The following is a 10,632-nucleotide window of genomic DNA, read 5'->3' as shown; positions in this document are numbered from 1 at the left end:
CCCAGTGACAGAAGGGGCAGCAAGACACGTATTGTATCGTTGCCATCGAGGATAACAAGATGGGGTTTATTTCATATTGCATGAATTTATCTCTCTACATCATGTCATCTTGCTTAAAGCGATACTCTGTTTTTAACTTAATACTCTAGATGCATGCTGGATAGCGATCGATGAGTGGAGTAATAGTAGTAGATGCAGAATCGTTTCGATCTACTTGTCACGGACGTGATGCCTATATACATGATCATGCATAGATATTCTCATAACTATGCTCAATTCTGTCAATTGCTCAACAGTAATTTGTTCACCCACCATAGAAAACTTATGCTCTCGAGAGAAGCCACTAGTGAAACCTATGGCCCTCGGGTCTATTCTCATCATATCAATCTCCATCACTTTAATCTTGTTTTGCTATTTACTTTGCTTTTAAGTTTTACTTTGCATATTTATATCAAAAATACCAAAAATATTCTACCTATCAGATCTCACTCTCGTAAGTGACCATGAAGGGCTTGACAACCCCTAATCGCGTTGGTTGCGGGTAGCTATCGCTTTGTGCAGGTATGAGGGACTTGAGCGTGGGCTCCTACTGGATTGATACCTTGGTTCTCAAAAACTGAGGGAAATACTTACGCTACTCTGCTGCATCATCCCTTCCTCTTCGGGGAAAACCAACGCAAGCTCAAGACGTAGCAATAACTGTGTTACAAAACATGATCATCTCAAACAATAATTTATATAATCACGTCTTGACCATATCACATCACAACATGCCCTGCAAAAACAAGTTAGACGTCCTGTACTTTGTTGTTGCAAGTTTTACGTGGCTGCTACGGGCTTAGCAAGAACTGTTCTTACCAACGCATCAAAAACCACAATGCGGTATACTGATTGCTTTTTGATCTTCAGAAAGAACCCTGTTCATTGAATCCGATTCAACTAAAGTTGGATTAACTGACACCCGCCAACCACCTGTGTGCAAAACACGTCGGGAGAACCAGTCTCATGAACGCGGTCATGTAATGTCAGTCTGGGCCGCTTCATCGAACAATACCGCCAAATCAAGAAACAACTAGTGATGGCAAGCAATATGTATATACCCACGCCCACAACTTCTTTGTGTTCTACTCGTGCATATTACATCTATGCATAGACCTGGCTCTGATACCACTGTTGGGGAACGCAGTATTTCAAAAAAATTCCTACGATCACGCAAGATCTATTTAGGAGATGCATAGCAACGAGAGGGGAGAGTGTGTCTATGTACCCTCATAGACCGAAAGCGGAAGCGTTTAAGTAATGCGGTTGATGTAGTCGAATATCTTCGCGATCCAACCGATCAAGTACCGAACGCATGGCACCTCCGTGATCTGCACACGTTCAGCTCGGTGATGTCCCTCGAACTCTAGATCCAGCTGAGGTCGATGCAGAGTTTTGCCAGCACAACGGCGTGGTGATGGTGATGATGAAATTACCGACCCAGGGCTTCGCCTAAGCACTACGAAAATATGGCCGAGGTGTGTTTCTATGGAGGGGATCACCGCACACGGCTAAAACAATTGTCAACTTGTGTGTTCTAGGGTGCCCCATGCCCCCGTATGTAAAGGAGCAAGGGGCGAGGTCGGCCGGCCCTATAGGGTGCGGCCAAGGGGGGCAATCCTAATCCTAGTAGGTGTTGGACCCCCCCCTTTCCTAGTCCTACTAGGAAAAGAAGGAAGGAGAGGGGAAGGAGAAGGAAGGAGGCGGCACCGCCCCTCCCCCTAGTCCAATTCGGACTAGGCCCATGGGGGGGTGCGGCTGATGTCTACTACACAACCTTCTTCTTGTAGACGTTGTTGGGCCTCCAAGTGCAGAGGTTTGTAGGACAGTAGCAAATTTCCCTCAAGTCGATGACCTAAGGTTTATCAATCCGTGGGAGGCTGATGTCTACTACACAACCTTCTTCTCGTAGACGTTGTTGGGCCTCCAAGTGCAGAGGTTTGTAGGACAGTAGCAAATTTCCCTCAAGTGGATGACCTAAGGTTTATCAATCCGTAGGGCGCGTAGGATGAAGATGGTCTCTCTCAAGCAACCCTGCAACCAAATAACAAAGAGTCTCTTGTGTCCCCAAAACACCCAATACAATGGTAAATTGTATAGGTGCACTAGTTCGGTGAAGAGATGGTGATACAAGTGGTATATGGATAGTAGATAAAGATTTTTGTAATCTGAAAATATAAAAACAGCAAGGTAACTAATGATAAAAGTGAGCGTAAACGGTATTGCAATGCGTTGAAACAAGGCCTAGGGTTCATACTTTCACTAGTGCAAGTTCTCTCAACAATAAAAACATAATTGGATCATATAACCATCCCTCAACATGCAAAAAAGAGTCACTCCAAAGTCACTAATAGCGGAGAACAAACGAAGAGATTATGGCAGGGTATGAAACCACCTCAAAGTTATTCTTTCCAATCAATCCGTTGGGCTATTCCTATAAGTGTCACAAACAGCCCTAGAGTTTGTACTAGAATAACACCTTAAGACACAAATCAACCAAAATCCTAATGTCACCTAGATACTCCAATGTCACCTCAAGTATCCGTGGGTATGATTATACGATATGCATCACACAATCTCAAATTCATCTATTCAATCAACACATATGACCTCAAAGAGTGCCCCAAAGTTTCTACCAGAGAATCACGACGAAAACGTGTGCCAACCCCTATGCATAGGTTCAAGGACAGAACCCGCAAGTTGATCACCAAAACATACATCAAGTGAATCACATGGTATCCCATTGTCACCACAGATACGCACGACAAGAGATACATCAAGTGTTCTCAAATCTTTAAAGACTCAATCCGATAAGATAACTTCAAAGGGAAAACTCAATCCATTACAAGAAAGTAGAGGGGGGAAGAAACATAATAGGATCCAAATATAATAGCAAAGCTCGTGATACATCAAGATCGTATCACCTCAAGAACACGAGAGAGAGAGAGATCAAACACATAGCTACTTGTACATACCCTCAGCCCCGAGGGAGAACTACTCCCTCCTTGTCATGGAGAGCACCGGGATGATGAAGATGGCCACCGGAGAGGGATTTCCCCCTCCGACAGGGTGCCAGAACGGGTCTAGATTGGTTTTCGGTGGCTATGGAGGCTTCTGGAGGCGGAACTCCCGATCTATTGTGCTCCTCAATCGTTTTAGGGTATATGGAGATATATAGGAGGAAGAAGTACGTCAAGGGGGCCACGAGGGGCCCATGAGGGTGGAGGGCGCGCCTAGGGGGGTGGGCGCGCCCCTGCCTCGTGGCTTCCTCGTTGATCCCCTGACGTGCACTCCAAGTCTTCTGGGCTTCTTCTGATCCAAATAAGTTCCGTGAAGTTTCAGGTCAATTGGACTCCGTTTGATTTTCCTTTTCTGCGATATTCTAAAACAAGGAAAAAACAAAAACTGGCACTGGGCTCTGGGTTAATAGGTTAGTCCCAAAAATAATATAAAAGTGTATAATAAAGCCCATAAACTTCCAAAATAGAAGATAATATAGCATGGAGCAATCAAAAATTATAGATACGTTGGAGACGTATCAGAGGTGTAGGATGAAGATGGTCTTTCTCAAGCAACCCTGCAACCAAATAACAAAGAGTCTCTTGTGTCCCCAACACACCCAATACAATGGTAAAATTGTATAGGTGCACTAGTTCGGCGAAGAGATGGTGATACAAGTGCAATATGGATAGTAGATAATGGTTTTTGTAATCTAAAAATAAAAAAAATAGTAAGGTAACTCATGATAAAACTGAGCACGAACGGTATTGCAACACATTGAAACAAGGCCTAGGGTTCATACTTTCACTAGTGCAAGTTCCCTCAACAATAATAACATAATTGGATCATATAACTATCCCTCAACCCCTCAACATGCAACAAAGAGTCACTCCAAAGTCACAAATAGCGGAGAACAAATGAAGAGATTATGGTAGGGTACGAAACCACGTCAAAGTTAAGCTTTCTGATCGATCTATTCAAGAGTCCGTAGTAAAATAACAAGAAGCTATTCTTTCCGTTCAATCTATCATAGAGTTCGTACTAGAATAACACAACAAGACACAAATCAACCAAAACCCTAATGTCACCTAGATACTCCAATGTCACCTCAAGTATCCGTGGGTATGATTATACGATATGCATCACACAATCTCAGATTCATCTATTCAAACCAACACAAAGTACTTCAAAGAGTGCCCCAAAGAATCTAACGGAGAGTCAAGACGAAAATGTGTGCCAACCCCTATGCATAGGTTCATGGGCGGAACCCGCAAGTTGATCACCAAAACATACATCAAGTGGAGCAATAGAATACCCCATTGTCACCACGGGTATCCCCACACAAGACATACATCAAGTGTTCTCAAATCCTTAAAGACTCAATCTGATAAGATATCTTCAAAGGGAAAACTCAATCCATTACAAGAGAGTAGAGGGGGAGAAACATCATAAGATCCAACTATAATAGCAAAGCTCGTGATACATCAAGAGCGTACCACCTCAAGAACACGAGAGAGAGAGAGATCAAACACATAGCTACTGGTACATACCCTCAGCCCCGAGGGAGAACTACTCCCTCCTCCTCATGGAGAGCACCAGGATGATGAAGATGGCCATCGGAGAGGGATCCCCCCTCCGACAGGGTGCCGAAACTGGTCTAGATTGGCTTTCGGTGGCTACGGAGGCTTCTGGCGGCGGAACTCCCGATCTATTGTGCTCCCCGAAGTTTTTAGGGTATATGGGTATATATAGGAGGAAGAAGTACGTCGGTGGGTCTCCGGGCTGTCCACGAGGCAGGGGGTGCGCCTAGGGGGGGGGTGGGTGCGCCCCCACTCTCGTGGGCAGCCCGGGGACTCTCCTGGCCCATCTCCGATACTCCATGGGCTTCTTCTGGTCCAAAAATAAGTTCCGTGAAGTTTCAGGTCAATTGGACTCCATTTGATTTTCCTTTTCTGCGATATTCTAAAACAAGGAAAAAAACAGAAACTGACACTGGGCTCTAGGTTAATAGGTTAGTCCCAAAAATAATATAAAAGTGTTTAGTAAAGCCCATAAACATCCAAAACAGATAATATAATAGCATGAATACTTCATAAATTATAGATACGTTGGAGACGTATCAGCATCCCCAAGCTTAATTCCTGCCCTCGAGTAGGTAGATAAAACAAATAATTTATGAAGTGTGAATGCTAGCAGGTGCAGAAGTTTGATCAATGATTATTTCAATCACCTTTTCTAGCATCATTATATATCATAACAGTAGCTCATCTCATAAAGCTTCTCATGATCAAGTAACAAGCTATTCACATGTTAAAGTATAGATCATAAACTTTCATGAAAAGTAACAAACCATGTTATTAGTCATCAAACAATTACAATTCATCTTATTTTCAGGAAGAGTCCATGTCAGAGCTTTGATTTAGCAAACTCCACATACTCAACTATCATTTAGTCTTTCACAATTGCTAACACTCACGCGATATTTATGGGTTCAAAATTTTAATCAGACATAGAGAAAGATAGGGGCTTATAGATTAGCCTCCCAACCTTTTACCTCAAGGGTAATGTCAACAATAATAGTTCATGATGCCTTACATCCAATTGGATATATACATATATATATATATATATATATATATATATATATAAAAATCTTTCCAACACGAGGTGCTTGCCAAAGGATAAAATGAAAAAAAGGAAAGGTGAAGATCACCATGACTCTTGCATAAGGTAAAAGACAATAATAAAAGATAGGCCCTTCGCAGAGGGAAGCAGAGGTTGCCATGCGCTTTTATAGTTGGATGCACAAAATCTTAATGCGAGGGAATGTCACTTTATATTGCCACTTGTGATAGGGACCTTTATGATGCAGTCCATCGCTTTTATTGCTTCCATATCACAAGATCGTATAAAGCTTATTTTCTCCACACTAAAAGATCATACATATTTAGAGAGCAATTTTTATTGCATGCACCGATGACAACTTACTTGAAGGATCTTACTCAATCCATAGGTAGGTATGGTGGACTCTCATGGCAATACTGATTTAAGGGATGTTTGGAAGCACAAGTAGTATTTCTACTTGGTGCAAAGAATTTGGCTAGCATGAGGGGGAAAGGCAAGCTCAACGTGTTGGGCGATCCATGACAATATACTTTATTTCGAATATAAGAAAACATAACCCATTACGCCGTCTTCCTTGTCCAACATCAACCTTTTAGCATGTCATATTTTAATGAGTGATCACAATTACAAAAGATGTCCAAGATAGTATATTTATATGTGAAATCTCTCTTCCTTCAATATTCTTTCATGAATTGTTCAAGTGACCAATACAATGTTTGCTAACCTTCAATAAATTTACCACCTCTACTTCTTATATGTAATGTCATTAATCCCCATGGGATAAGCATATGAAACATATATAATTTCAGATTTATGACATTCAAATCATTCAACCATTTACTCATAGGATATAAGTGAGGCACACGAGTAAATGACAAACTACTCCAAAAAGATATAAGTGAAGATCAATGAGTAGTTAAATAATTATGTAGCTATGTGAAGATTCTCTCTCATTTAAGAATTTCAGATCTTGATATTTTATTCAAACAACAATCAAAACAAAGTAAAATGACATTCTAAGAATGGCAAACATCATGTGAAGAAGCAAAAACTTAGGATCAACCGAAACTAACCGATAGTTGTTGAAGAAGAAAGGTGGGATGCCAAGCGGGGCATCCCCAAGCTTAGACGCTTGATACTTCTTGAAATATTATCTTGGGATTCCCTGGGCATCCCCAAGCTTGAGCTTTTGTGTTTTCTTAATTCCTCTCATATCACGGTCTCCCTAAATCTCAAAAGCTTCATCCACACAAAACTCAACAAGGACTCGTGAGATAAGTTAGTATAAAGCAATGCAAAAACCTTATCATACTCTACTGTATAAAATCACTAAAATTATTATTCAACATTTCATACTATATTCCTCTGCATATTTAATAGTCCTATCCTCAAATAGAATCATTAAAGAAGCAAACATATGCAAACAATGCAAACATAACAGCAATCTGCCTAAACAGGACAGTCTGTAAAGAGTGCAGCAAGATCCATACTTCCCTACCTCCAAAAATTATGAAAGGAAATTCCAACTGTAGTAAATTTATCAGAGCTTATTATGCAAAAGGTTTCAACATTTTATCACATTCTTACTTTTCTAGGGAATTTTTGCAACAGCGGTAAACTTTCTGTTTTCAAACAACAACATGTGGACTTGTAAAATAGGCATAGTAAAGGCTACCAATGCCACTTTTATTGAAATAAAAGATGAAAAACATTTTTATAAATAACATAAAGCAAATCCTAACAAAATAAATTGACGCTCCAAGCAAAACACATATCATGTGGTGAATAAAAATATAGCTCCAAGTAAAGTTACCGATGAACGAAGACGAAAGAGGGGATGCCTTCCAGGGCATCCCAAGCTTAGGCTCTTGGTTATCCTTGAATATTACCTTGGGGTGCCTTGGGCATCCCCAAATTTAGGCTCTTGCCACTCCTTATTCCATAGTTCATCGAATCTTTACCCAAAACTTGAAAACTTCACAACACAAAACTTAACAGAAAACTCGTAAGCTCCGTTAGCGAAAGAAAACAAAACACCACTTCAAGGTACTGTAATGAACTCATTCTTTATTTATATTGGTGTTAAACCTACTGTATTCCAACTTCAATATGGTTTATAAACTCTTTTACTAGCCATAGATTCATCAAAATAAGTAAACAACACATGAAAAACAGAATCTGTCAAAAACAGAACAGTCTGTAGTAATCTGTAACTAAATCAAACTTCTGGAACCTCAAAAATTCTAAAATAAATTGCTGGACGTGAGGAATTTATCTATTAATCATCTTCAAAAATAATTAACTAAATATCACTCTCTAATAAAAAATGGCAGCAAATCTCGTGAGCGCTAAAGTTTCTGTTTTTTACAGCATGATCAACAAGACTTTCCCCAAGTCTTGCCAACGGTTCTACTTGGCACAAACACTAATTAAAACATAAAAACTCAATAATAACAAAGGCTAGATAAATTATATTTATAAACAGGAGCAAAAAGCAAGGAACAAAAATAAAATTGGGTTGCCTCCCAATAAGCGCTAACGTTTAACGCCCCTAGCTAGGCATGATGATTTCGATGATGCTCACATAAAAGATATGAATTGAAACATAAAGAGAGCATCGTGAAGAATATGACTAGCACATTTAAGTCTAACCCACTTTATATGCATAGAGATTTTGTGAGCAAACAATTTACGGGAACAATAATCAACTAGCATAGGAAGGCAAAACAAGCATAACTTCAAGATTTTCAACACATAGAGAGGAAACTTGATATTGTTGCAATTCCTACAAGCATATATTCCTCCCTCATAATAAATTTCAGTAGCATAATGAATGAATTCAACAATATAGCTATCACATAAAGCATTATTTTCATGATGCATAAGCATAGAATTTTTATTACTCTCCACATAAGAAAATTTCTTCTCATGAATAGTAGTGGGAGCAAACTCAACAAAATAACTATCATGAGAGGCATAATCCAATTGAAAACTAAAATCATGATGACAAGTTTCATGGATATCATTATTCTTTATAGCATACAGGTCATCACAATAATCATCATAGATAGCAACTTTGTTCTCATAATCAATTGGAACCTCTTCCGGAATAGTGGATTCATCACAAAATAAAGTCATGACCTCTCCAAATCCACTTTCATCAATATAATCATCATAAATAGGAGGCATGCTTTCATCATAATAAATTCTCTCATCAAAACTTGGGGGAAAAATATCATCTTCATCAAACATAACTTCCCCAAGCTACTTGTGGCTTTGCATATCATTAGCATCATGGATATTCAAGGAATTCATACTAACAACATTGCAATCATGCTCATCATTCAAATATTTAGTGCCAAACATTTTAATGCATTCTTCTTCTAACACTTTGGCACAATTTTCCTTTCCATCATACTCATGAAAGATATTAAAAAGATGAAGCGTATGAGGCAAACTCAATTCCATATTTTTTTGTAGTTTTATTTTATAAACTAAACTAGTTCTAAAACACGAAACAAAAAGATTCGATTGCAAGATCTAAAGATATACCTTCAAGCGCTAACCTCCACCTCCCCGGCAACAGCGCCAGAAAAGAGCTTGATGTCTACTACACAACCTTCTTCTTGTAGACGTTGTTGGGCCTCCAAGTGCAGAGGTTTGTAGGACAGTAGCAAATTTCCCTCAAGTGGATGACCTAAGGTTTATCAATCCGTGGGAGGCGTAGAATGAAGATGGTCTCTCTCAAGCAACCCTGCAACCAAATAACAAAGAGTCTCTTGTGTCCCCAACACACCCAATACAATGGTAAATTGTATAGGTGCACTAGTTCGGCGAAGAGATGGTGATACAAGTGCAATATGGATAGTAGATAATGATTTTTGTAATCTAAAAATATAAAAACAACAAGGTAACTAATGATAAAAGTGAGCACGAACGGTATTGCCACGAACGGTATTGCAATGCATTGAAACAAGGCCTAGGGTTCATACTTTCACTAGTGCAAGTTCCCTCAACAATAATAACATAATTGGATTATATAACTATCCCTCAACATGCAACAAAGAGTCACTCCAAAGTCACTAATAGCGAAGAACAAACGAAGACATTATGGTAGGGTATGAAACCACCTCAAAGTTATCCTTTCTGATCGATCGATTCAAGAGTCCGTAGTAAAATAACATGAAGCTATTCTTTCCATTCAATCTATCATAGAGTTCGTACTAGAATAACACATTAAGACACAAATCAACCAAAACCCTAATGTCACTAGATACTCCAATGTCACCTCAAGTATCCATGGGTATGATTATACGATATGCATCACACAATCTCAGATTCATCTATTCAAACCAACACAAAGCACTTCAAAGAGTGCCCCAAAGATTCTACCAGAGTCAAGACGAAAACGTGTGCCAACCCCTATGCATAGGTTCATGGGCGGAACCCGCAAGTTGATGACCAAAACATACATCAAGTGGATCAATAGAATACCCCATTATCACCACGGGTATCCCATGCAAGACATACATCAAGTGTTCTCAAATCCTTAAAGACTCAATCCGATAAGATAACTTCAAAGGGAAAACTCAATCCATTACAAGAGAGTAGAGGGGGAGAAACATCATAAGATCCAACTATAATAGCAAAGCTCGTGATACATCAAGATCGTACCACCTCAAGAACACGAGAGAGAGAGAGAGATCAAACACATAGCTACTTGTACATACCCTCAGCCCCGAGGGAGGACTACTCCCTCCTCGTCATGGAGAGCACCGGGATGATGAAGATGGCCACCGGAGAGGGATTCCCCCTCTGGCAGGGTGCCGGAACGGGTCTAAATTGGCTTTGGGTGGCTACGGAGGCTTCTGGCGGCGGAACTCCCGATCTATTGTGCTCCCCGAAGTTTTTAGGGTATATGGATATATATAGGAGGAAGAAGTACGTCGGTGGATCTCCGGGCTGTCC

This window comes from Triticum urartu, chromosome 2 (assembly GCF_003073215.2).
Source record: "Triticum urartu cultivar G1812 chromosome 2, Tu2.1, whole genome shotgun sequence".
NCBI classification, from domain to species: domain Eukaryota; kingdom Viridiplantae; phylum Streptophyta; class Magnoliopsida; order Poales; family Poaceae; genus Triticum; species Triticum urartu.
Note: the sequence above shows the minus strand (reverse complement) of the source record.